The sequence below is a fragment of the Petromyzon marinus genome, chromosome 15 (genome assembly GCF_048934315.1).
Source record: "Petromyzon marinus isolate PM22_M1 ecotype Great Lakes invasive population chromosome 15, UKy_Petmar_22M1.pri1.0, whole genome shotgun sequence".
In the NCBI taxonomy this organism is placed as follows: Eukaryota; Metazoa; Chordata; class Hyperoartia; order Petromyzontiformes; family Petromyzontidae; genus Petromyzon; species Petromyzon marinus.
The window spans coordinates 3,131,864-3,159,629 of record NC_133681.1 but is presented as its reverse complement, the minus strand read 5'-3'; positions in this window follow the sequence as shown (position 1 = coordinate 3,159,629).

Below are 27,766 nucleotides of genomic sequence, written 5' to 3'. Positions count from 1 at the left end.
AAATGAGTACCTGGTGCGGTGTGTAAACATCGCCACTAGGGAGACAAAGGCGGTCGGGCGTGGTGCTGGCCACCCACCCCCTCGTGTACCGTTATGGCCTTCATAGGTGCTCGCTAACAGCACTTGCCTCTACAGTCTGTTAAGGCTATAGGGGGGATATTTGTCTTTGTATGTGTTTGTGAGCGAGGCTCATAACAACGAGCGGAGCACCGGGCAGATAAAACACAGCAAGGTGGCACAGTAGGGGGCACAGGTGGTGCATCGGTCAGTCAACCTGGGTCTGTTCCGTAACCTCCTGCCAGCGGGCGTTCGACACTTCACGTGGCCTTAAAGTGCACTTATCCTGGCACAAGTACCGTGGTGACACTTAGTGGCGAATGGCGGTTGTTTATTGCTTGTTAACTATTTTAAATACATATGCATATTATAAATTCCATTGCTTCATGAAATACGTTCTTGTTCGACTCAAACCAATAAAATAACAATTCCGTCGAGAGGTTGATACAATTCTGGAAATAGCCTCAAGTTGCTATAGCATTAAATAGTTTGGTTCCTTACAGAGTGCATTATTGTATTCACACTTGTTTTGGACAAGATAATAAATACCACTGCTTTAAAATACACGTTCTGTCGAAATACATGTTATGCCAAAAACGATATTACAAATCAATTTAAATGTAAACAAATCAATTAATCTCACATTTATTGGAAAACAGTTAGATTAATATGTACCCTTTAAATGCAAAGTACATATTAAAATTTTGCAGTCAAGTTTTTTTAAAGGGCCTTAACGTGTTGTAACTGCCAGATTAATTCAGGAAAATAATGGTTAGTAAATGTTTTAAACGATCATCTCGTTTAACAAACCTAACTCTGTTGGTGAGACTAAGCAGGTTCAAACCATTTCAGAGTTTGCCTGCTGAACTAAAAGCTGCCGGATAAATTAGTCTGGAAAGCCAATAGGTTGATGGACTAATATATATTTTGTTTCTATGTATGGAGACATCAAACGGTGTAGTGCTTGCATATCCTCTGCACTTTAAGGCCACGTGAAGTGTCGAACGCCCGCTGGCAGGAGGTTACGGAACAGACCCAGGTTGTCTCCCTAGTGATGGACTAATATATATTTTGTTTCTATGTATGGAGACATCAAACGGTGTAGTGCTTGCATATCCTCTTAAGTGCTGCCCTGAAATTACCTGCTTATGCCACTGTTGGCAATAAGGGTATCTGCTAGAGCAAGCTCCAGAGAGCCTCTCCAAAGATTACACAATGATTTTGGCCTACTCTTCCGAATTAGTCATATGCTATTACAACACTTTATACCCCGAATGGGTCTGAACACGGCACCCTTCATAAGGCGGCAAACAAGTCACGACAGCTCCCAAGCGTAGACTGCCAAGATTATGAATAATTTAAATAGAACGCACAAACAGACCCTAACAATACAATGTATTGCTCACATTCTATAAAGGGATTGGGTGGGGGAGGGAGGTGGAAGCTAATAAAAAAAGGTGCATACCATAGTTCAGCTAGCCAAGTGTGCATGCAATTTGATCCCGCTGACCTTATTAATGATGTTCTGGATTGTACAGTCAAGCAGGATGTTTGATTTTGGGTTCTCAAAAATTGCCAAGAGGCCAAAAGTAACGTGTTATAAATATTACAAATGCGGGGTTCTCATTTACATAGGCGAGTAATTGTTGTTGTTGTTGTTGTTTAAGCAATGCAATACTGCCCCACGCAAGCCAATAAAATCCGACATCACAAACTTGCCCACGGTTCCTGCAGCTACTGGGAACAGTCCAGCCACGAGTTGGATATCAGCCCGAGCTCGGCGAACCTTCTCGTGGCTACAAATCACGAGGAATGCATTCCCCGCAATAAATCAATATCTCATCCAGCAGTGCAAGGCTTGTGATTAACCCCGACCCGATGTTGGCTTACCGTTGCGTCTGCGTGCGTTTTCAATGTTCAGCAGGGCTGGCGATTTGTCATCTTCCTGGACTAAATTACGTGAACGCATTTAAACTCGAGACACACCATCGAGAACGAACGCCATCCATCCAGCAGCACTGATTTTGGCAGAGCAATTAAGCAAATCTTGGGGATTTCATGGGATTTCCATAGTACTCCCAGATCGACTCAAATTCAGTGGCAGTGTATGAGAGTCGGGACATAATTTCACGGAGTCAATTAGCAAGAAATGGCGTAACAAAGCAACACGTACGTTAAACTTCTTTCACACCGTGCTAATCAGAGATGCGCGTGAAGGACAACAAACTAAACACAAAAATACGTCCTAAAGAATTAAGTTTAAAAAATTCTAAAGAATTCAGTTTTCAATCTATATTTCAAAGTGCATAGCTCCAGTGGCATCTTAATATCGGAAGGTAGAGAGCATTCCAAACGGCCGCAGGAGCGCATCTGAAAGCGATCGATGCAGTGTTCGTCTTTGTTTAATGGTAGCGAACATTTTTTGTTCATTAAATACAAATGCGTGGGTTGTCGTTTTCCTGTAAAGCGCTATAATATGTTTCCAGGTTGTACCATGTGTTGTCCGGCATATCGGACGTCAGATATAATGCCGGACAACACAATGTCAGACATCAGACGAAGCAACATGCAGTACAACCAGAAAACACATCAGAGCGAGAGAGAACAATACTTTAAATATTGTTTTCAAATTCCGAAGGGCTTTTGAGTATGGATGATGGGTTTTATTGATACAATACATTCATGATTAGTAGTGTATGCAGCTAGCATACAATGTATTATTTGCTTTAATTATAAGGATGTGTATATATTAACTTTTGTCGCAGCATATTAAAAGCACGCTTACCAAACGCATTTTAATACAACTTACTGTACATTGGAAAATGATGAATGCATGGTACACGGAGAGATCTCTAACAACAGACATTGCAGAGACCAGGCAATATCTAATAGCTTGGCAACGCTATCTGAATTTGTTTAACCTGTCTTAGGGATTATAATTCGGCAATTTTAAAGTTTACCAGTTTATAGTGTCTACACAAAAAAGGTAATAATTAAACCCTAACGGTGCCCATAAAACAGATGAAAGACAAAACGAGAAGGGCTTGGTGCTGCTAAGCATGCATTATCACAGGCACAATTAAACTCTCTGCTCTTTTTCTCAGGGCCCCTGAGCCTGTACCTGCCGAGGCTGCGGTCATCCCTTCCCACTGTGTCTCCTCGCCAGACAGCCTTCAGTTACTCCCCACGTGGCGTCAAGTCCAAAACATCTGGGTTGTCCAAACAGCTCCGTCTTTATTGAACCTCGGGTCATTTTCATCGACGACACGCTTTAGATTTAAATGTTTACCAGCGTTTCCTGCCATCGTCGATTACACTGTGTAAGATTTTTTTTGTTCCTGGGTAGTAAGTGTTATTTCCTAATTGCTTATGCCTTAAAAGTACAGAAAATGGTTATTATTCTTCACAAACTTTGCTTTTGTGACCAGGACAGTGATATTTTGAAATTTACCTATTTTCTAGAACATTCCGGATAGATTTTGACTTGAAACTTTCGTGACTGCAGGAATTCATATTCTTTGGTTCTTTTGGTAAAGTCACTAGATAGAAAAATAATAATATGAAAAAAATAACTAATTTAGACTGTAGCCTGGTTCTTAATCGGAGTGTGTGTACTGGCAGTCTATAATGTAGACTAGCCTGGTTATTAAGCTGGGTGAGTATACTGATAGTCTATAATGTATACTGTAGCAATGGTTATTAAGCTGGGTGAGTGTACTGGCAGTCTATAATGTAGACTGTAGCCTGGTTTTTAACCTCGGTGAATGTATTGGCAGTCTATAAGAGGCCGTCCATAAATGACGTCACGCACCTGGGGGGGGGGGGGGGGGGGTCCGACATTTGTGACGATGTGTGACGAGGGAGGGGGGGTTAAAAATCGTCCAAAATCGCGTGACGTCATTTATGGACGGCCCCTAATGCAGACTGGAGCCTTGTTTTTTTTGCTGGTCTATGATGTAGACTGTAGCAATGGTTGTTAAACTGAGTGAGCATACTGGCAGTCTATAATGTAGACTTATTCTTGGTTCTTTCAATAATTTAAATATAATACAAATAAAATATTAATTAAAAAATATATTTTTAAAAACACGACGTTTCGATCGCAACACAAGCGGTCGTCATAAGGAAAAGGGGGGTTAGCCTCTAAAGGCAAACTGTTTATAAAGGTTTAGAGATGGGCGTAGCCCAAGTGTGTCAGCAGCATGGGCGGGGCAGCTAATGTTAATGTAGCCCAAGTGTGTCAGCAGCATGGGCGGGGCAGCTGATGTTAATGTAGGAGAAAGCAACGCCAACGTAGTGGGTCTACACCAATCAAAGGGCCGCCAGGCAATCATTGCACCTCGCTCCACACACCCACACTGCTGACGGTGGAGGTTGACAAGAAAACACAAATCAAGTCATGACCCAAAGTGGTTGATGACATATTTCCAATGATTGCTGAGCTTATAACCATCCTCTCGGTTGAAATTGTGTCTGTATATATGGATGGCTTCATGAAATGTATTTCTCTAAGACGAGGATACTTTGCAAGCCTACTGGCTACCAACAAAGATTCGTTCATGAAACCAAGGACAGTATAAGGAGAACATGATGGGAGACTACATTTGGGGGCTGATTCGTGAAAGTGATTTACAGTATAATCGTAAATCTCGAAAAACTGCTCACTTCTAAATCTTTTGTAGTCATTTTTATATTACTTTAGTATAAATACATGTTAACTTTGATTCATATGTTGTTGTTTTTCTGACTTTACGTGAACGAAAAGACACAAATTCGCCCGTTTTGTCATTGAAAATAGGTACATTTCAAAATATCACTGTCCTGGTCACAAAAGCAAAGTTTGTGGGGGAAAATAGCCATTTTCTATACTTTTTAGGCATAATCAATTACGAAGTAACAATTACTACCCAGGAACAAAAATTGTGTTACATAGTGTTACCAGCGTTGCGCTGTATCAATACAACACGACGTCATTCAATCAGAGATGCCACAAGTCTCTGGCAGTAATGCCCCCCCCCCCGCCCCCCGAAGTTGCAATTAATTGTTCTTCAAAAGCTACCTTCATCCAGCTGTGGATTTCCAATGGCTGGTGATGATGATGTCTAAAATAAATATAATGTAAAATTATGAATCAATGTGCGTTGAACGACCTTGTTAAGGCACAATGGTTAATGAAATAAGACGACCGATGCGATCGCAGACCGCGGCTGCTGCTGCCTGCCTGCCATTCGATGACTTCGTTACAGTTATTGCAGGTGACAGGTAATGAACGCCAAATATTTATACAAACGCATGCATTCTGGCCCCCAAAGTGGTCGGCAAAAAAATGTTGCCTGTGGACAGGAGATTATTGTTGATGGTGGGCAGGTGCCTTAATGGGCAGAGTGTTTACTCATTCATTGCAGGGCTATGAGTTTTCTGTATACACATTTAAGTGCACTCACTTGCTAGGAACATGGTAACGATGTAATGACAGCACACGTGCAGTGCATCATGATTGCTGGCCCCACAGGGGCTGCAATCTGCCAAACTCTTCCGCAGAGACAATAAATCAGTGCATGCAACAATGCACGAAAATGGGTTTAAATGCATTTGTGTTAATGATGCTGGTCTAAAACCCAAACTATGCCAAGGTCGCGTGCTTAGTTTACAACTAAAGCACCACGTTTCAACGGTTTGTCAGTGAATCAATCTCTGGAGAGTGGGGGAAATATTGGAATTTGACCAACATACAATAAGAAAAAAAACATTACATCTGCGTGCCAATCAAATGGTGGATAAAGGTATCCCCCACCACGCCTTGTCAGTCAGCGTTTATTTTTGTTACCATACTTCACCACGCAGGTCAATACAGGTTGGTGTAGGGGGGTGACACCGTGAATTCGAACAAGAATATGGCTTTAATTATAACGCTTTGCCCTCTCATGCCTCGTATGTTAAAAAAGAAGAAGAAAATACCACTTCATTTGACCACCCAAATTTACAAGAAGGTAAAAAAACACTTCAACCCTGTCCACATGGGTCAAGAGGAAATGCATTTTGCCGAAGAAAAACACGTGCCCAAAGCTGTACATGAAAGACATGCGATGTGTTTTTTTTAAAGACCCAGCTAATTTACCCTTGAGAAGCCCAACACCTGTGTTCCGTTTTATGCGATTCATAAGAAAATATTTTTCTCTTCCAAGTAGGTGGTCAAGATCCGTTTTTTCCCCTCTCAGCCGACTCTTGAAAAAGAAATCTTTATTTAAAAAGCAGGTGTCTGTGCAGTACGTTTTTATAAGGCAGCAATTGACATTTCCAAAGAGAAACGCCTGGTTTAATCACCAACAAGCGTGGAAATGATTTCAAAATATGTAAACCACAAAATAATTTAAAGGGGAGCTTGCATCAACGTAATTCACAGAATACTTTCACCTAAAATAACCGGTGCAGGTGTACCACCATGGGGTTAAGGGTAATTTCTTTCCTGTTGATATAAACTCACATAACCAGTCGTACAAATATACACACTCACGTAACTCGAGGAAAACATTTTTTTTTCATAGAGTATGTGACTTTATCTCGACAACTTTAATAGGTTGGTGAGAAATCTTGCTATAAACTTGTGTTACAAATATAAATGACATGCAGCTGCACATAGAACACCATAAACTGCCTAGCTGTCGAAATGCAATATTTTACGAATATTTATTTACCCCGGGCAAAACAAGACTGAAATTATATCTCTAAAACGGACGAAAATTAACATTGAGAAATCTGTTCTACAACGTTTCAGCTCCATAGCCAAAGGCACAAGTGCCACCTAGGTGTATTCTGTTGCTTTGGAGGCAAGGAGGCTTTTGTGGCCAATGCATTTTTTTGTGAATTTCACTTGGCCTTTGAGCAATCGGCTCACAAACGATTATCAGTACCCCACGGGTGGCAATAGCTAACAGTGATTTTCTTGAACCGTTTTCTCTCTATATCATAAATACACATGATTGCAAGGTCGCTGTGGTTGCTTTTTATTTGTAATAAAATATTTATCAATAGGGCTTCCAATCGTGTGTTTGATTGAGAACATATTTTGGAAAGAAAGTGTGATATTAAACATCTATGGCATATTAAAATAAAGTGGCAATGTCATTGAAACAGATGACATATATATGGTAATCTTTCTTCCCATGATTCAAACTGATAGTGGTATTTGCCGCCCCAGGTGGCACCGACCAACTCCTCTGGCTTATGGGCTAACCGCGTTGTGAAATTATCACGGAAAAAAACGGTGTGTGAACACTTTTGTGTGGACCTTCGAGTGTTATCCCCTCGTGATCATGGATTTTCTCCATGTGTTCTGGTTTCCTCCCACACACAGCACGCGTTTTGGTGGAATTAGCCTGACATCCCAATACCAACGTATTCGGACATGACGAGGTTTTTCCTGGACCTAAATAAAAAAAAATTTCCAAAGGGAGCATGGGACCTAAGAAAATCCTCGATAATTTATGTAGGGCTCAGTCGAGTGAACCAAACCTGAATAATCCCTTAATAAATTAATTGCCTTGAAATCACCGAACTGAATGTCTATACAAGTTATTAATCGATTAGTTCTATGAATTTAATTGAAACTCCAGTCTCAACTAAATAAATAACCGATTATGGACTTCTGGGGGCTCATATTGAGGTGAAAATGAACAGGTAAATAAATAAAGCACATCAGACCTAGCATAGTTCACATGAATCTGCAGTCTGCGGTGCAGCGTTACAACCACTATCACACCACTCCGCCATATCATTGCTACTTCTCTTCTGAAATATATTTAACACAATGTAACTCAGATGAATACAGCGTCTAAATGTAACCACATCGCAAGGCACCTGAAAAGAAACAGTGGGATTTTTTTTGTTTTATATCTCTGTAGGTAAAGGCAGTGAGTAATAGGCAGAGGCCCTGGACTTGAACTGGGTGCAGTGGGTTCATGGCACGGGTGGTTGGGGTAAAGGAATCCGAGTTAGTTACCTTCCCAAACAACTTAAAACTATAAACTATTTTCCGTATTTTACCAGGCAAGACTCACCGAGCTATTAATATCTTTTTCAGAAGCGACCTGGCCACAAATTATAGCTCAACGAAGTGTGGCTTATCATCATGCGGAAACGTATAGCGGCCAAATACTCTAAACGCGTGATGTTGATTCTAAATGTGGAGGGGGAAAAAACCGCAGGACAGAGATAAAAATGCACTCGACCACAGGGGAGAACATGCAAACTCCAAATACACAGGTGTCAGGGTCGGAATTGAACCCACGACCTCCTGTACACCAGGCGAGGGAGTTAACATCTCGCCACCGTGGCGCCTCTGCACGTATGTTGAGCTTCTTTCGCACCGTACGTACCTAAACCGTGCTCATCGGAGGTGCGGGAAAAGAGCAACAAACCACTTGCGTGTCCACCGCCTATCACCGGCATTAAAATCAACGACGATGCCAACTGTGAAAGCTGTCCAGGCGATCCAGCATTGTTGCATCCTGGTAACCGTGGTTTTTTTTTTACATCAAAGCACTGTGTTGAAATCGAAGGAGGAATTGCCCATATTTTATGTGTACAACACACGAATCAGATGCTACTGTTTACACAGCTTTATAAAGTAAATCCCTTTCGCACATATTTGATCACGTTCCAGGCATGCTCTCCGCTACAGCACGCTCGTCAGGCGCTTGCCTTGCGATTGTGCTCGGTGATAAAGCTGCATCAACAGTTCGATTGCAGTGGATGTGAAAAGCGTTTAAATTTTCATCAGTTAAAATTAATACACTTCATTATGCACTGGGTCTCCAGACCAAAAAAAATATATTGTTCTAGTATTCGATCGCGTATACAAAAACTTCCACGCGCTCTCTATCGATTACGGCCGTGCGGTTTCTATCGTAATAATCATCTCGTAAAAACACAGAATAAATAGGAGGACATGCATGTAAGCGGCAATTATTATTGTAACTGTGTACGACCATACGTGGCGGCTTTGTCAGCATACCAACACATCAGCAGAGATGAACTAAGTGAGAGCCTAATGCGGATGATTGCCTACCATGTTGGCAGGCATGTAATGCTGTCCGTCATACCAAATTCATGCGCTTCACGCCATGCCTCCCTTTCTCGTGCTGACGTTCATCATGGAAACCGAACTCATTGATTGCATGTGGCATACAAGACACATTAGAAACATGTTAAATAAATATAGTATTTTACGCGTACAGCACAAAACATTGCATAAGATTTCCATTACAATTCATCTTTATCAAATTACTGGCCAGCAGGCCTATATGCCAGCAACCCTTTTTATTGAGGTTGATTAATTTGAGTTTTGAACGCTCATTTAACAGTTTAAGTAATCTAAGCCCATTAATAGACAGCGCTTTTGAATTCAGTCCGCGCGCGCCGAGATGCTTTGCACAGGGCGGGTGGTGGAGCTGACCGGACAATCCAACTCGGGTGTCGGCCACGTGGATGTACCAGGTGTGACTCATGGAGTTAATGCGAAATTGAAGTGGAATATCGTCACTCTTGCAATTAACTCTATCAATCACAGGTGGTACGGGGGGCCCTGTAAAACCGGAGGTGATTTCCTTCGATCCTGCCACACCCCCCCACCCACGCTCACTCACCCTCACAGTCTTTCACACCACCTCCCCAACCTTACCGCTACCTCCCCCACGCAACACACACACTCACTCACCCGGTTCGCTTACACTTACATGTCAAACGCCCTCTGTGTTAATCCACCAATGAACGTGTCAATTTCCTCAACAGCAGAGCAATTTTCTAAGCGCGAGTATATCATGCACTTATTACATCGGAACTCCTATCATGCGCGACCCTTCTCTTATCCGTGAAACCTATTATCCGTGGGAGTTGTAGGTCCGTGAAAAGCACTATTATCTGCAGGTTTTCCTACCCTGCAATGTGGGGGCGACGACTTCGTATCATCCGTTATCTTGCCGTAGATAATGGGGATGTTACTGCGCTAATTCATCCTTTTACCCGCCATCTGTTTGTGGATAAATGTCGTCCAATTGGCGGATAACGCCACGGATCATAAGATCCACGTTTTTCGTCTTCCCACATCGCAGCGAAAGAAAGAGAGGCTCAACCGCGCACCAACTACCGAAACGAACGAGTATTGAGATGCGATCGTTTCATATTCTACACACACACACCAAAAACTGGATAAATTGACAAATTAAATAAATAACCGCTAGGAAAATAAACCGTGTCAGTTTGTGCAAGCAGATTCTATACGGGCTGGCAGTAAATTGTGTTTGTAATTAGAAACAACGGTAAGCAAAACAGCCCCCCTCCCCTCCCCTCCAGGGCAGGAAGTAGGCCATGTGAATTCCGGATAATATTACCGAACATTCTTGGTGTAAACACGCGCGACGTGAATGTGGGGCCCTGTTGAGAAATAAAATCTCAACACATCCCAAATACGCCACGCGGGGACAATTGTTCGGGGAGGAGCCTCCTCGCTGGCAGATTGAGCACTTGTTTTCCCGAGCGTGGCCGTAAATTTCGAGAAAACCAGCACTAAACTGCGGCGTTGCTGGCAAAACAGTTGTAAATCACGCGACACTCGTTCGATTCATTTTTGTATAAATATACATACGCACATTGTCTAATTAAAAATGAATATGCGGATTACTACTCTTTGGTTCTTTCGGTAAAGTCGCGTAGGTATAAAAAAATAAAAAATAATAATAATAGATCACATACCCATTATCTGCTTCAAATCAAGATTATATGCGGATTATGAAGATAGAAACGCGCGGCCGTTATTCGTAACAATATCCAACGGCGGGGAGGCCTCACGCGATGACATTATTTGACATCCAGTTGCGGCAGTTGAAACAATGGGCGAGTTATTTTCCTTCTTTGCGCAACTTTTCAGCTTTTGTTCCACGTTCCTTGTCAATGTCTGTGTTTTTTTATCCACACGGCATAGGTGTAAATATACAATGATTGAAAAAAAACGTCCTACACTTCAGGCACATTGGAATTCCAGCCTCGACTGGACGTCTGTGAAAAAGAGCTTTATAGCTCATCAGATTCCTCCAATATGAATACATATTCTGATTCTGATATCCGATTCACCTCTTTATTTCATACGTTTAATCTTGATTTTCCTTTTTAAAAACTGACGTATATACATTGGCTTAGTTTGTTAAGCAAACATGTTGCATGTGACTCATTTCTTATTTAGCTCAACGTTATAGCCTACTTTAAGCTTTTCAATCGTTTTCCTCCGATTCCGTTCGATTTCTTGTCATAATCATTATATTAACACTCAATACGAGACAGCTCACAGTGTATCCATTTAACACGTGACATGCCTTTATTTATCCAATTATATTTTGTTACATGGTCAGCTCCATGAACATTGTATTGTGCAATTAAATACGATTACCATGGAATACATTTTTTAAATGGCTTGACCTATTCATCACAAGCCACACGTCTGTTTTAAATCGCGAAACATTACAAACGTCGCATGGGAGAAAGGCTATCCCGAGAGAGCACACTTTTAAGAGTATTTCTCAAAATATTATAGTTCATAATTCCAATGTTAAAGGCATCCTTCTGTGAAGGAGCCTTCACCGAGTCTTGGGATATGAAAACAAATACTTCTGTTCGTCTGGTGAATTGTAAAGGCATTGTTCTGCTATCCCGATAATTACCCTGACTCGGCTGAAATGTTTCTTCTCTTTTCCCTCCCAATTTTTTTCCCAATTGTGATATCGGTGTCATGACACGGGACGACATGTCCATCGGATCTCTCAAAGAGCAGTACAACCCCTTCATGTTCGACAACAGCCCACGGAAGCAGACACCACAGAGCTAGCTTCCTTTGAAATGCCTTCCATTGACCTCTGCTCCGTACGTAGGGGCAGCACTTTCCCACCCACTCTGCCAACAAGAGTGATGCATGTTTGTCGCCTGACTGTAAACCCCAATATATTTTTAATTCCCAGAGCTAGAATTTGTGACATTCAGTGCAGAATCCAATTTTACGTGGTGTTATTTTTTGGTGCAATCATTGGTGACCAGGCTAAGGTCATTAATCACTACGCTTGAAACCTCGGTTTAATCACAGGCCTGTTTTATTCCATCTGTTTCAATCCATCTGTTCTAGTCCATCTGTTTCTACCTAGGCCTTCTGGCGCGTGTCTTTGCAGAATAAATATCATCCAGCAGCATGCATTTTTAGCAACTGTCTGGGGTACCATCAGTAGAGTTATTGTTGTTAAACAAATGCTTCTGCGTCACCATTTGTTAATTGTAACAGCACTTGTGTATGCCTCTTATCCATAATGCTCCACAGAATCCCGATAATGAGTTTGTTCCCAAAGTCATAGATCACATTGGGCCGATCTCCAGCTGAGCCATTGTGTTTCTCGCACAGCCCATTACGGCCAGTTGGAGTAAATCTGCAGGTCTTGTACCTGTCAGCTGGCTGGAGGGAGGCAAGTGAGCTAATGGCATGGTAATTAGGCCATTAGGAGAGGCTTTGCATTCCTAACAGCTCCGCTGCCACACCCAGCCATCGAAACGCCCGGGACTGCCCTGCCGCACGTTCCCCTCACAGCACACGCAGCTCGTAAATAGTTCACGATTGACGCAACCGCAGTCACCTCCCCGGGTGATGGGAACGAGAGTTTATTTCTTCTTGCGAATCATTTTGTCGGCAAAAAAAGTGGAAAGAGGTCGCCTGCTTCACGTACGTTACAACCCTCTTAGCCGTACTAAAATGTTTAGTTTGTTTTTGGAACGAGCACCAACAAACTGTTGACACCGGGCAATGATATTGCTTCTCTTGCTGACAGTACCCGAGTCACATCGATAATGTCCCTCTCGTCGGGAAGATGTTATTAGTTGGATCCTGGCCAAGCCGTGAATTTGGCTTAGCCTCTCATTTGAAAGTTTCAGAGCTTACCAACTTAATGAGATTCTGTGAATTAACGTGTAAAAAAAAACAAGTATAAATAAAGTCGGCGTGTATGATATCAGGGAACACAAGATTAATAAATGTAATGTATAAAAATGACTCGACTGGAAAGGTTGCAAGTTTATCTTTTTAAAGTCTTTACGATATTCAGCAGAGCAATACTCATTATGAAAGGAGAGTGCAAAATCAAGGTAATGTCTCAATCGTATGACCTCATTGCCCTGCTGTTAACAAAGTCATTAACTTCAAAACACAATCTCTATTACGCTTATTGCATGACATTAAACAGATTTAATCGGGTAAAAGTTTTCCTGAATGCCTTTGATCCCTATGGAAATAAGTAATTTATGTGTTTTTTTCTGTATTTTTGTTTAAACAAATACATTTTAGCGAAAGTATTGCATCATACATGTGGTTTCTAAAATTATCCCAAATAGCAGCACAATCTTGCTGTTGCTAGGCACAGGACCAGAGGTTAGTTTCCTTTATTGTATAGGGTGGGTGGGAGGGGGGTTATTTTTTTTACGATGTGATTGTACAGGTGAAAACCCTGGCACGAAGGAAAGGCAGTCTCCCTGGAGTGCAGCAGTCATTCAAGTGTTTTTTTTTTACAAATCCATTCAATCCCGCACATGAAACAAATGCATACAGAGCGCGTCAAACCGTCAGTGGCATTTGCTGCACGTGGCTATCACGGCAATAAATCAAACCAGGCAAATGTTATTTAATATTTATATATATTTTTTTGAGAGCCGTTAAAAATGGTAACCCAGAATTTACTTTGGCTCATCTCCCGGAAGCAAGGCCATTTGTGTGGCATTTTAAAGCCTGAGAAATGCAATCTTTGACAGATCTTCATTTGCCCCATGATGACAGTCATGTAGAATATGCCACCTTTTGAGCTCACGGTTCAGTGCCAGACTAATGGAAGAGTCTGCTCTAAGGGGGGCCATCTGCCCCTACTCGGTCACCAGTCGGGGAAATATTGCCACCGAGAGAGCGTCGTCTTGAAAAATATCGCTAAGATGGGCAATCTAGCCCACTTTTTTTTTGTTGGGTGCAGACACATGGATAGCATTACACAGGACCTGGCCAGACATGAAACACTGCTCCACAGCCATCAATCATCTAATGAATCCTATGTCAGAAATATGAGGCCAAAAAATAACGAGGCAACAAAGCAGAGGCTCGTAATAGTAGCCACTTTTCTCAGGCTCGTCAGGAGGGGGTGGAAGGATAGCCATTAAAAAGTATTGTCAGAATTCATGAGAATACTTGCTGCATGAAAAAAAAGCACCGAATTGACTCAATAGAATCCATCTGGGTAATGCTATAGTGTCCGGCTATTTCTACCTGGGAGACACAGAGGCTCACACCACAAAATTCATGAATTCCCCCTTTAAAAAGGAACAATCGGAAAAACTGCCAGGCTTTAAGCAGCTAAATTTCCGGGATAAATTAACGTGCCGAAAACGAAGCGACTAAGGTACGCACAATGCGATGTGAGATATTCTCATTCAGCCTCAGGATATGAGGGTCTTCTTAAATGCCCATTTGTTGAAAGAATAGTTTAGAATTAAAAGACACGCAAGTATATGTTCATGTGGAGTGTCCTATTGCAGGATCGTAAGAGATGGTAGTGATATGAGCAGGCTTTCATCAAGCAGTGGGTTGACCATGGTTCATGATGATTTTACGTCCAACATAAATGTCCAACATGCATTGAAAAAAATAATTCACCATGATAATCGATTGTCTGTATACATACATGTGCATGTTTACAGATAGTTTCAGTACGAATTGAATTTGTAGAAAAGCAATGATCTACTATAATCGTAAATATAATTTCTACGACAGATACCAACTTAGTTTAACCATCAACGGACGGACATGTCCGCGTAAATTTTAGCTTCACAGAAAGCACGACCCGTTGTGGAGATACTGAAATTAAGACGGGCGCATTTTTTTAAATGTTAATAACGAATTATATTAACACATTCTTAATTCACCACCCTTCCCATGCCACGTCGGACGTGGAGGTTGTTTGACCATGCTGGTTCGTGCTGATCGGTGAATGGTGCGACATGCCGGACCGGTTTAGATGGCACTCGCCACTGATGCTAACCATGACTAGGAATGAAACTCACGTCGTCGGATTCATGGTTCAGTGCGCGAACCACTACGCTCACCTCCCCACCCACACGGCGACGTGTTTTTATTTTTTTTGTCGATGATTCCTGTTGGCGTGATGGAAACTTGTGCGGCCTATTTTAACTTCAGAAATGTAATCCGTTCAGCAATCGCATGTTCAGTCCACATTCAAAACGTGGTGAGATTTGCCGTAACATTACATGCACAGTATCAGCGTAAATGCTCGCAACCACACACTAAGAAAACCTATGATTCCGTGACTCAGATGAGTATACCTTTAAATATAATCTCATGATGAATTATGGTCCTTTGTCAATCAACTGCTGGATGAAGGTCTCCTAACGGCATGTCAGTCACGTGGTCATACTTCATCCTGATTGTTAGTGCGTGTTGGTGAAACAGGGGAGACACTGGATCGGTTCAGATATCACTCACCGCTGATGTTAGTCCTGGCCCGGGAATCGAACTGAGGTTGCTAGGTTCACAGTGGAGTGTGCTACTACTGCGCCACCAATCTTTAAAGCTTTGGAGCAATTGCCCAGACTTACAAGAAGCGTTATCTGCTTTCATAGACACGAATCGTGCAAAACATAGGAACGGCAAACAGTGTATAACCTGGGCACAAAATCAGCACAGCAGGCTTCATGAGTTAACCTTTGTACCGCAGGTATTTGTTCCAAAGTTTGGACAGATTCAAGCCAATTACACACGTTCTACTAAATTAATTCACAAGCAAAGCACACAATCTAAAAAAAACACCCACCTTTGTGTTATTTTCCCTCATATTATTATTATCATCATCACCATATACAAAACACGCGTCAACTTTACATTTCCCACATTCATTAATGTGCATCCTCAGCCAACAACAGATATATATATATTTTGTAACTTGTTTGAATATAAATGTGTTATTTTGTTTTATTCTCTTTTCGTACGGCTCATGTAGGTGCAGAGCAGCGGCTACAATTTCACATGCAGGTGGCCAAGCCCAGAGAACCTCGTCAGGGACAGCGGAGTGTCATCGCTGCGACGCCTCCTTCGGCTTTGTGGATCGTGGCAATTGCGTCGTTCTACGTTTTGCACGGTCCGTCCTGGATGACCACGGTCGCACGCTGGAGAGTTTTTTTTTTCCAAACGCAATTGTGTTGCAAGCTTAAGTACTGCTGTGGGTGAATGGAAAGCGCGCGGAAATGCCAGGCACTTTTACCCAGCTGGGAATTCCCATTGCACCGCCAAAGCCACTCTGAATTCAGAATCAGAATCTGTATTTATGCTGGTGGAATCTGATGAGCTATGGAAGCTCTTCCATAATAGAAAGCCTACGTGTTAAACTATGGAACGTCTTTTTCACAGATGTCCAGTTGGAACGGGTCGGTAAGTGGCAACAGCAAAATAATGCAATAAAAGGTACGAGAGTAAGATATATGTACGTTAAGAAAGTCACGGAATAAGTGTATATATAAATAAAGCATGGAATTACAAATTGCACTTCCTGCAGATGTGTCAACACCAAATTAAAGCTTGGGCAAGGCAGCAAAACAACAAGAACCAAAATCCAAGACCACACCAAGACGATACAGTCCCTCTATTATATTGCACTTTAAAACTGAATTATCGATACAACTATATATATATCTTACCATGAGCACAGGTCTATCAATAAACTTGTCAAAGAAAGGTCAGAGAACCTCAAGAAAGGTCATTGCCCGAAACGTCACTCATTATATAGTTTACGTTTGAGGGCAGCTACACAGCCGGGCGCGTTGAGTCGTCGCTGCTGCTGCTGCGCGTGCTTGTACCACTGCTGACGCAATGTCACAACTAGTTTTTTTTTACTTCAATTCATACGAGCGTGCGGATAAATCAATAACTACTTGAAAACAAAACGAGGTCAGAATGGAAACTATTTGGCCCGCAAAAACACACGGCGCAGCACGAGTTTCCTTTCGGGCACTTGTTGCATTTTGTTAACGCTTAAGCTATTGTTACGACACAGATACCTCCTAATTTGTCATCACAGGGGCAGTGTCTGGCCCCGCGATTCAACTAACGGGAGAGAGCTGATATTTATTTGCAGATTCCTCGGGCCAAGAGATTGGGTTTGGCCAGCTGAACTTGTGACCTTAGGGGTTTGGTCTGTTGAGTCTAGCCTTGGATAGGGGGATAAACGTGCCTAGACGTTCTCGGCTTTCTTGTTCTGTGATGTTGAGATAAGGCGGAAGTCACAACAATAGAATGCAAAGCCATGTCTGCATTCAAAACTAATTACTAAAAAAGTCCACGTTGGTTTGCATTTAATTAAAACAGGAAGCCTCTAAATCCATGCCTAGAGCGTTCGTTCAATGGAGGGCTTGTTTTTTACTTCCATTTGCAGAGTTTTTAAGTTACTGTAATATCTGCAAAGAATTTGTCTTGTTTTTTAAAGTACTTTTTCGACGGTGATTTTGATTGTCGTATTTAGATATTCCCCGATTTTATATCATCGATATAAATCATGCTGGAAAGAGTAAGCCTTATTTTTTTGGAAGAAAACAAATCCTTTCCATTATAATGTTTTATATTACCTATTTGCAATTTTATCTTATTGTATTGAAAGACAATTTGTAATTGAAGAAACGCATCCGGGCATATCTTGCATGAAAACAAGGTGTTCAGTCGTGCCTTTTACATATCCATTGGTGAACGAAAAGAGTAAGACGTGAGATAACAATTACAAAAAAAAACAGAAGGTAATTAAATCTGAACATGTACTGATGCATCTCAAGGAAATGTCACAAATGCAGTTAACGAGTGTACATTTGCCACCCTCCGAAGCTAAAAAAGAAATCCTACTTTTGACATGCCACACAGTACGTGGGAGTAGTTGTTCATTGGTGTAAGAGAGAAATCGCATCCACTGCTTCAATTTGCAGTCAACTCTAATTGTACGTCGATGTTTACACGCGAGAAACAAGAAACCCCAGCAGGCACACTGCTAACGCACTCCATATGCAGCTCAAGGGTGCGCCTCGTCCGTATCCATGCCAAGAGCGGCACGTTTAAAAAAGTCTCACAGATTACGGAGGAGGAGGGGGGTGTGGAACCGCACGCACTCACTCACACGCCGACACACAACCCATGTCATGAGACACACGCTCGCACACTGAAACAAACACAACAACACACACACATGGAGATACCGACACACAGGCACACAACCCTGTCACGGGACACACCAACACACACATAACACTGTCAAGGGATGAAGATCCCCCGTATAGCCTTCATAGACTGTTGGGCCAAGTGATGTTAGCTAGCACCTATGAGATCCGGCACGCCGCACGAGGGGGTGGTGGCCAGCACCACGCCTAACCGCCTTTGTCTCTCTGGTGGCGACGTTTACTCACCGCACCTGGTACTCATTTGAGGTTGAGTCGACCGAGGGGAGGCCCAGAATTGGTTCATATAATGGTCACTGCTGTCGGTCGTGAGCAGGAATCGAACTCGGGTAGCCGGATTCGTAGCGCAGAGCGCTAACTGATGCACAACTACTCCTTACACGAGACACACACTCATACACACATGCACTGACACACATTAATACACACACAACTCTGTCAAGGGACACACACACACACGTTCCTGTCAAGGGACATACAGATTAGACGCTATGCGTTAGCGTTAAGGTCTCCGGCCAAACACTCGATGAACGTGGTCTGCACAGTGTCCGTGAAGGGCTTTTTAAAAAGCAGCATTCCACGATGTGCCACTTGCCATGTTTTGGGTGTAAACTTGATTAGCAAATAATACCAAGATACATGTTTTTTGTGTCCAATTTTGTGGCTGCACTTTAAAATGCGGAGTGCATTACTGAATCATTAAATGCAGTTTTTTTTCAGTTTGTTTTGCTTTGTAACTACATTGAGAGTTTAATACGATACACAGTACGGTTTGCAAATTTTCATTCTTCTACAAAAATGCGTTCAAATAATATACCAATAAAGAAACTCAAAAAACACATTACGGGTACATTTCAAGGTTATTTTTACGCACTCATGGAGAGAGAAAAAAACGAAGCCGTTGCGTTAAAATATCGACTGCGTTTGAGATCCAATCGCAATCAAACAAAAATGTATTATATATTTTTTGCAAAACCGAGAAAACCCTCCATCTGGTGGTTATTCGATTTTTTTTTGCAAATTCAGGTAAACGGCGGGCGCGAGTTCCACAAATTGGCACAATTACGTTTTACGAAACACAGCGAGGTGACTGCGACGTGCTGGTGTTGGTCGAGCACAACACAATCACGTTCTATATTATCAGCATTCAAATGCTTCCACCCACCCACCCCATCCCATCCCTTTCCATTCGCTGCCCATCATTTTAAGGAGGGGAAAAACGAGGGTGGGGAGAGGAGGAGGAGGTGGAGGGGGAGGGGCTTCTCCAGGGAATCTTAAAACTGCAGGCATGGAGGTTAGAACAACAGGACTGAGGAAATTTAAGAGACCACAAGAGTTTTAGGCCCCTTCCCAGGGGAATGAAAGTTAATCCGCAATGACGAGGGGGAAAAAAAACCTGAATTATTTTTTTTCCCCAACAACTATTGTTCTCTGCAATTGTTCTGACCCGTCTGGTTATGCGACTGCCATGTTATGCTTTTCATTAATAATTCACTTGTCGCAGTAAAAAAAAATGTGGCCTGAAAAGCAGCTGTTAATAATGTCCAATGTGTAGCTGTATTTTTTGTTAACACAATAACATTTTCCAGTGGTGAGTTGGTGGGGGGTGAAACTTGATGCCTTGTTAGTAAAGACCTTTCTGGGCACATTAACAGGCTGATGCCCTGGTATTTCCTACAGTCAATGTAACAGAATTAAAATACAGAATGGTGGGCATAGCAGGGTCTTACTCTTTGGGTCTTTTGGTGACTTTACCGAAAGACTCAAAGAGTATGAATTCCTGCAGTCACGAAAGCTTTAAGTCAAGATTCATAGCAGGGTCTGTTTAAGCATCGGATAACCCATAAAGCATTGAACGAACCTGTATTCTCACGGTTCGAATGGTGATATACAGAGGCGAAGCAGTCCGTGATAATGTGCATCCCAAAGATATGCAATAACAATGGAAAATGTCACCTAGCAATTGAAAATCACGGTATCATTATCAAGACCACGGCTGCAGCAGCAGCAGCCAATATCGCTCCTGATTCCATTGCTCCGTCTCCACGGTGGACATCCTCTTCGGAGTGTTAATTTATTTGGCTGCCACTCCGTCTGCAGTCTGGACTAGCGGTCATGATCCCTTTCAGTGATGCGTACTGCACAAACCCACTTACTTTTCTCGAAATCAAAACGATATTTTGCAATGTTACGTTTTCTGTCTGATCCATGTGTTCCTCTTTCTGTCTCCCAATGCTTAGAATTAAAATTTTGCTGAAATAAATGTACATATATAGTACACAGACAAACCTGGGCACAACGGATTCAACAGAGGCGTTTAAATTGATGGCTCTCACACACACGCGTGGCTGCAGCAGCGCTATGCTAGAATTGGTCCTAACCTGTAGTCTGAACAACTTAAGCACCTGACAATGTGAAGGAAAAGCAACACACGAGGAATTATGTAGGCCAGCCGTTTTGCAGATGTGGAAGGTACACACTTTTTTTTTTACAGCTAACCCAAGGCACATCATGTGAAAATTAGTTGTTATTTTGCACATGATTGGCCGGTCATCGCATTGATGACGACATCGTACTTTTTGCTATGCGGTCTGTTTAAATTGAAGTGGAGATCTTGAATCGTTATAGCTTATCAGGCAAAGTACACAAGATTCAGCAAATTATAAGTTTCAGATTTATTTCGCTGAACCAGGTGAGAACTTCAGGAGACCAGGATAATTTATTTGCAAAGGTGGCCTGGTTCACCCAGATTACAAAAATAAAGCAAAGAAACTTCAGAACAAAAACACCACAACAACCAACAAATAAGACAGTCAATGTTGAAGACTGGATAAGCACCACGTGCGATTGAACGAATGTTTATAACATAACTGAGGAGGTTTTCCATGGTTGCGCTCGATGTCAATCCGATGTCTTATCGACTTGTACTTTAGGGTCGTTGTGCATGCGCCAGAATATTTTTCAGCAAATGAATATCCAATAAGATTCAGTTCGGAAGAATATGGATACGTCCGATTCAATTAAATTTCTGAAGAAACTCAACCGAATATCCAATAAGATTCAGTTTGGAAGAATATGGATGTGTCCGATTCAATTAAATTTCTGAAGAAACTCACAGCACGTGTGGTGCGATCTATCAGAAAGTATGCTGAGCAGCGAGCGGTACAAGCTGAAAATGCATTGGACAGCATTCATAACATCGGTAATTAAGATAAAGTTGAATGCAACATGCACAAGTTGCTGTGTTAAACAACTACAGTTTGAATTTACTTCATTGCTCACAAAGGAATATGCACATTTGCGGGGTTTACAAACACACACACACACATGGGGATAAACTAGGTTATGCATGTTGTGGCCTAGAGGCTGTCAATATCCATCGGGCCCTCGTTCAAACTTGAGAAAAACTGAAGGCCAATTTATTAATGTTGGAGGTAAGCAACAGCTTGCCAAGTGCAATGTGTGGTGGCAGCAAGTTGATATGACCTCATTCGGCCTACACAACCTTGAGTAAGAGCGACGATGATGTCATTACATATTTAAAATCGTCAGTTTTTCTCGAGATGTCAAGCGGGTCTGCAGTCGAGGCCGAACACGTTCACGCGAACGCGAACGCGCGCGTCAAAACTGCCAACCTCGCGTAGTCCCCCCCCCCTCCTCTTCGCGAAACAAGGGTTCAAATTGGGTAATCTGATGAGAAAGTAACGAGCATACGCCACATGGCGTGCACCTTTCAGAGGCATGAGCGCGCGCGAAGCTTATAGGCGTCGGCAAAAGCGACGAGGGCCTTCTCGCTCTGTCCAACATGCGGATACGTTTCACGCGGACTGGGCTGCCGGCCGGCCGGGCGGCCGGGCGGGCGGGCGGGGGTAATATTTAATAAGTTGGTCAAGCAGGGAGAGGAAAAAACCTGCAGTGAGATCCTAGCCGAATGCAACGTTTGTTTCATTATTTGTATTACCATGGAAAAATATTTGTTGCATAAATGCTGGCCTTTGGAGACCCTCATTATTAAAAGCCTACCTTTTGAATGCCCACAATTTATAATCCCAGTCGCGCAGATTTAATAGATAGTCAAACGCACGCTGGAGGACGACAATTTAGAGCATGGGAGAACACTGGGCTTTTATGCGAGTTGTTTATAACTGATCGCTTGAATGCAAGCGTGTTATGTCGCCTCTGCTTTAATGTGTGCATCAACACAGAAATTAAGCAATTATAAACTGTGTTGTCACAACGAAAGTAAATCTCAAGTTACCGCAATCTTCAGAACGTTTGTTTAATCACGTGCACATCAAAGTTGTAAATTGCAGGGGGGGTGGTGGCGAAGGGGTGGCGGGGCAGAATTACATACATTTTTATTATTCTAAAGAAAACAATTGTGGCAATAAAAAAATATCATAAAATCAACCCACCAGGGACAAAGCAATAAACAAAAAACGATATTCACAAGGATAAAATTGATCACATTATATAATACGCTACCTTAAGAAAGTGCACTTTGATTTTTTTTGCAGTAATATTTCTACTTTTATTTATTTGGTGCATTCTTCGCCTTAAAAAAAATTATATGGCTTATATAAAAAAAGTAAGGCCACCACCACCACCACCTGTGGTCTTGACAACGAGCCCTTGGGAGGGATTGTGTGCATTTGATTACCCGTGGAACAACTATTGCCCGGCGCGGGTACCGGTTTGATTGATTTCAGCGGTCGTTCACTTGCAGCGTTATAGTAGTAACCTTGCACCCTGTTGTGTACGCGGTAGAGGAAAGCACAAACCACAATGTCTGTGATGTATTATAATTACTTCCAGACAGAGAGGCCTTGCCCCAACAGCTAATTTCACATGCAATAAAAATTGCCAGGAATTTGGTACCCCCCCCCCCCCCCTTTAAAACGAAAGAAAAAAAAACGATTACACAACAACCACGCTCACTCAAGCCACAAAGTTGAAATTTACATATCAGCAGTTTTTTTTATTGTTGGTCCCATTATATCTTCGAAAAATAATCTTTCCTGCAACTAAATCATGTGAGTGTAACAACAAAAGTGTTTTTTTAATTGTCATCATGAAGACAGTTTAAATAACTTTAGCTTGATTTATTCATTTTGGAAGGAATTCATCTACATAGCCTGTTTTGACTTTAACTGCTCCAATAACTCACCCTACCCATCTTTCTCCCTTGTTTTATTCTTGGCATGCATCCAATAGCCCAGACCCTACTCTTTATTGAATCTCTAAAATACTAATTCCGGCTAGTCTCAAGAGTTTTTTTTCCCATGTTCCATGCCACCTTCTTGTTCACATTTAACCATGCCTTTGTGTCCAGATTTCTAATGAATCATGACATTGTTTAAAACGCACATGTTTGTACGTATGATTTCTAAGTATTGCTTGATAAAAAAAAAATGAACATGGAGTCTTTAGCATTAAATCACGTATCCGGGTTTTTTCGCAATTTTCAGTGGAAAACGAAAGATGCTGTAAAAAAAAAAAGCAATTTGGTCACTTTTGAAAAATGAAACCGATCAATACTCTGACGCACGTGAAAGATACAACAAGAAATCTGTAATTGCCAGGAATTATGGCTTCGTTGCATTATACTTCTAGGAAGGTCTCCCCAAGCCATGACGATCATGGGGGCTTTTTTGACCATACTTCACCACGATAGTCAGTGTAGGTTAGCGAAGGAGGACTCAAAACAATTTCATGATTTTTTTTTACCACTGATTTTAACCATAGCCTGGGAATACAACTCAGATTGCCTGGTTTGTAGTGCAGTGCATTATCCACTACGTCACTGCTCTTGCCCTATCGTTTGTACTTCCCCACTGCAAGCGTATTTAATTCAATTTAGATTTATATACAGCAGTGTCTAAATACGACCACACCTTAAGACACTGTACAGAAACAGTGGGCATATTTATTTTCTAGAAAGTAGCCAGTCGCAGGCAGAGAAAAAAAAGGTCTTGTGCCTGGACTTGAACAGGGTGAGGAATTTGACAGCACAGATGGTTGGCAGAAGAAAACGATCGGACCAGTTGTTTGGGAAATAAGGCGCGATGTGAATTAATATCCGACCATATAAGAACACATCTCAATGGAATTGTGATCCACTTTTAACATTTTTTTTAAATATAAATATAAAATGTGAAATTGCCGGCGCTACAATGTCTTGCGCGACGTCACTGCTGGTGTAAGGGCCTCCCTGCTAGAGAGAGCTTTGAAAAGAACCTTTTCAGGAGGGGATATTTGGCCCACTCTCCCACACTGGGCACATGTGTTTGGGAGAGTGCGCGAGCGACCAAATTAACTGCAACACGCATGGCAAGGAGCGTGAACCATCACGTGGAACTCTGGCCATCCTCGCTGCAGCGACGTTGGCCAACCATCGAACAAAGGCGGCGGTCACCGCATCGCGCGCTTTTTAGATGCGCTTCTGCGGCCGTCTGGAATGCTCTTCCTTCAAATGTTAGGAAGCCCACTCTGGAGCTATGCACTTTTAAATATAGACTTAAAACTATGATTGTTTCGAACTGCCGTTGGTATTTAGTTTGCTGGCCTTCCCCTGTGCTATCGATTGGCAAGGTTGGCTATGACACGATGCAAAAGAGGTTCAACATACGTGTTGTTTTTTATGCCATCTCTTACTAATTAACCCCATGTCTTGACTCTCAAACACTTCCACTGAATTTGTTGCCTGGGCGTACGATGAAATCCCATAACAATCCCCAAGATTTGCTTAATTACTATGCCCAAATCAATGCAGCTGTATGGGTGGCTTTTGCTCGCTATGGTGTCTCGAGTTTCAATGCGTTCACGTAATTTAGTCCAGGAAGATGACAAATTACCAGCACACACACACATACCACCAGCGTGACAAAGGTAACCTCTTCCTCCACACACACACGGGCGCACACTGCAAACGAAGGCAAGCGATAGTGGATTGAGCAGGGGAGGGAGGGGGGGGGCATAGTTAGTGGAGGAGGGGTTTAGCAAGAGGGAAGTGCAGTTCCTCTGGCCAACGTTACCGTTCAGGTCAGATGCTGGCCTCTAGTTTTCCGTCTCAAAGCCGGCCCGGGAGGAAACAGCGCTGGTGCGGAGCAACACAATGAGGTCACTTGTTCACACCACGGGGGTACTGTTCACACACGGCAGTGGCCAGGAAACGCGCTGGCAGAAAACCTGCTGCACGGGGGAGACTGTGTTGGCCTCTCTCAGCAGCGTGCCAGCTGAGATATGCTGCAGACGTGGGACCCCCCCCCCCACCCCCCGTACATGGCTCGGCGAGGGTTGGAGGGCAGGGGTGTGGTCGGGGGCCCTGAGACCTGCACTCTGGTTTGTAAAGCAGATTCACGCTCAACATTGCACGCCAGCTAGCTGAAGCCGCGATGTGGCCGTTACCTTACGCCTGCGTAGCACGCCCATCATTGACGGAGATGCTAATTGTTGAACTGTTATTCCGTGCCCTTGTAACTCAACAGCACGCGTTCGGCGTTGGGGAGCCAAGCAACACAACAGCGAAACATTTCACAGTGGTATTCCATGCTCTTGTCGGCAGTACTTGTGCATGCTTCTGTTGTCGAGTTGAACATTTAAATGCGGTGTATCTGAAACTCACATTACATTTTGATTTAAAGCTTTCGTGACTGCAGCGATTCATATTCTTGGTTCTTTCGGTAAAAGTCACGTTTTATATATATTTCATTATTTTATTGTTTCCCTTCAACGTGACTTTACCGAAAGAACCAAGAATATGAATCACATTACATTGTCACGCAATGTGACAGGACATTTTGCATAATCTTATAATGTAAAAGTGCACAAAGAACGCCCCGTGCAGAGGTGTAAGATGCTTTATTTGGCACTAGAGATCTAAAAGATCCGCAGCTTTATAACAATCTAAAATAAATACGTGCACCGGACTGAGTGGCTGCGTGGCAGAATAAGGGGAATGTATATATGTTTTTTTTACTTCTTTCGCACCGTACGTAGCCAACCGTGCTGATTGGATGATGCGCTGGGGGAAGGACAACAAACTAAATACACAAAGCAGTTCAAAAGAAATTAGTTTCCAATCTAGATAAAATATATACTGTCTAGAGGACTGTCTAGAGGGGTGCTCTGCAGCTTACTTTAGTAGGTAACACCAAGTTGCAGGGCTGTACATTTACCACCTGACCTCATCAAGCGCGCTGTGTGAAAGAATTGATATGATGCGTCGCATTTACACAATTCCGAAGCAAGACCCTCAAAACATGTGCACGCATGTGTGTTAAATGATCATTCCTGCCATCTACGAAATGGCAATTTAAATTGGCAATTCTAAATTAAACCTTCATTACGATAGAAATGCACCAAAACTCGAAGCGTAATACAATTGTAAATGTTTTCGATTTATTTCAGAATTCGTTTTGAAAAATATTAACAATATCCTGCTTTGGTTGAAATGGAAACAACGTCGTTCATGTTACAAGCAAAAAAAAAGGGAATACAGATCATGTACATATACAAATAAAACCCACGCCTGTGTTTTTTTGGGGGTTACTACTTGTCAAATCGATGATGAATTAACAGTCTTGTTTTGCCACTATGGAGGGTGTACCGAAAACCCATAACAATGATGGAAAAACAAATACAATGTTAAAGCTCTATTTGCGCAAGGGAAATGCATAATAAAATAAAATAAACATGTATGCAACATCTGTCACGTGGTTTTATAGTGCACCCCAAAGCAGGTGATAGTGCTCAGTGCAGGTGTGCGTTGTGTGTTTATCTCACCTGCACCTTGCTTTCTGCTTGTTTGCATTTTGCACCATTTCTCATTGATTGTATATTCACAAGCATGTTACCGGCAAACACGTGCGTATTCCACAATATGAAAAGGTTGTGAATGAACAAATGACTGGATTTGTGAGTCACAACTTGAAAAAGGAATAAATCAAACATCGTCCTGCAGTGCACAGACCATTGGTTAGCAAGCGACATTCAGAAAGCAACTCACTCACTACTACTACCACCACTATGGTGTAAAGATAATTATGTTCCAAAAAGTTATTGAAATAATGAGTCACTTTGCAACAAATGTTTAATAAACACATCGCACGGGGACCATCGTTAAAAAAAAAAACCTTTCCGTGGCTCAGAGAGCGGGAGAGAAAAATATCACGCAAAATGCTTCAAAATGAGCTTGAAATTAGAGGTGGGGGGGAAATGAAAAAGAAGGATTGAGAAATCAAACGCGTTACTGAAAGCCAAGCCATGTGACACAGGTGTTCGGTATAATTCAATCCGTGTAATAAACGTTAGTTTTCGTTGACCATTTCACTGGCAGCATTTCATGTTGGAGGCTGGGAGCCACAGAAAGTCATTGTTTGCTTTTCCACGTTAACAGCCTCGAATAGACGAATTGCCA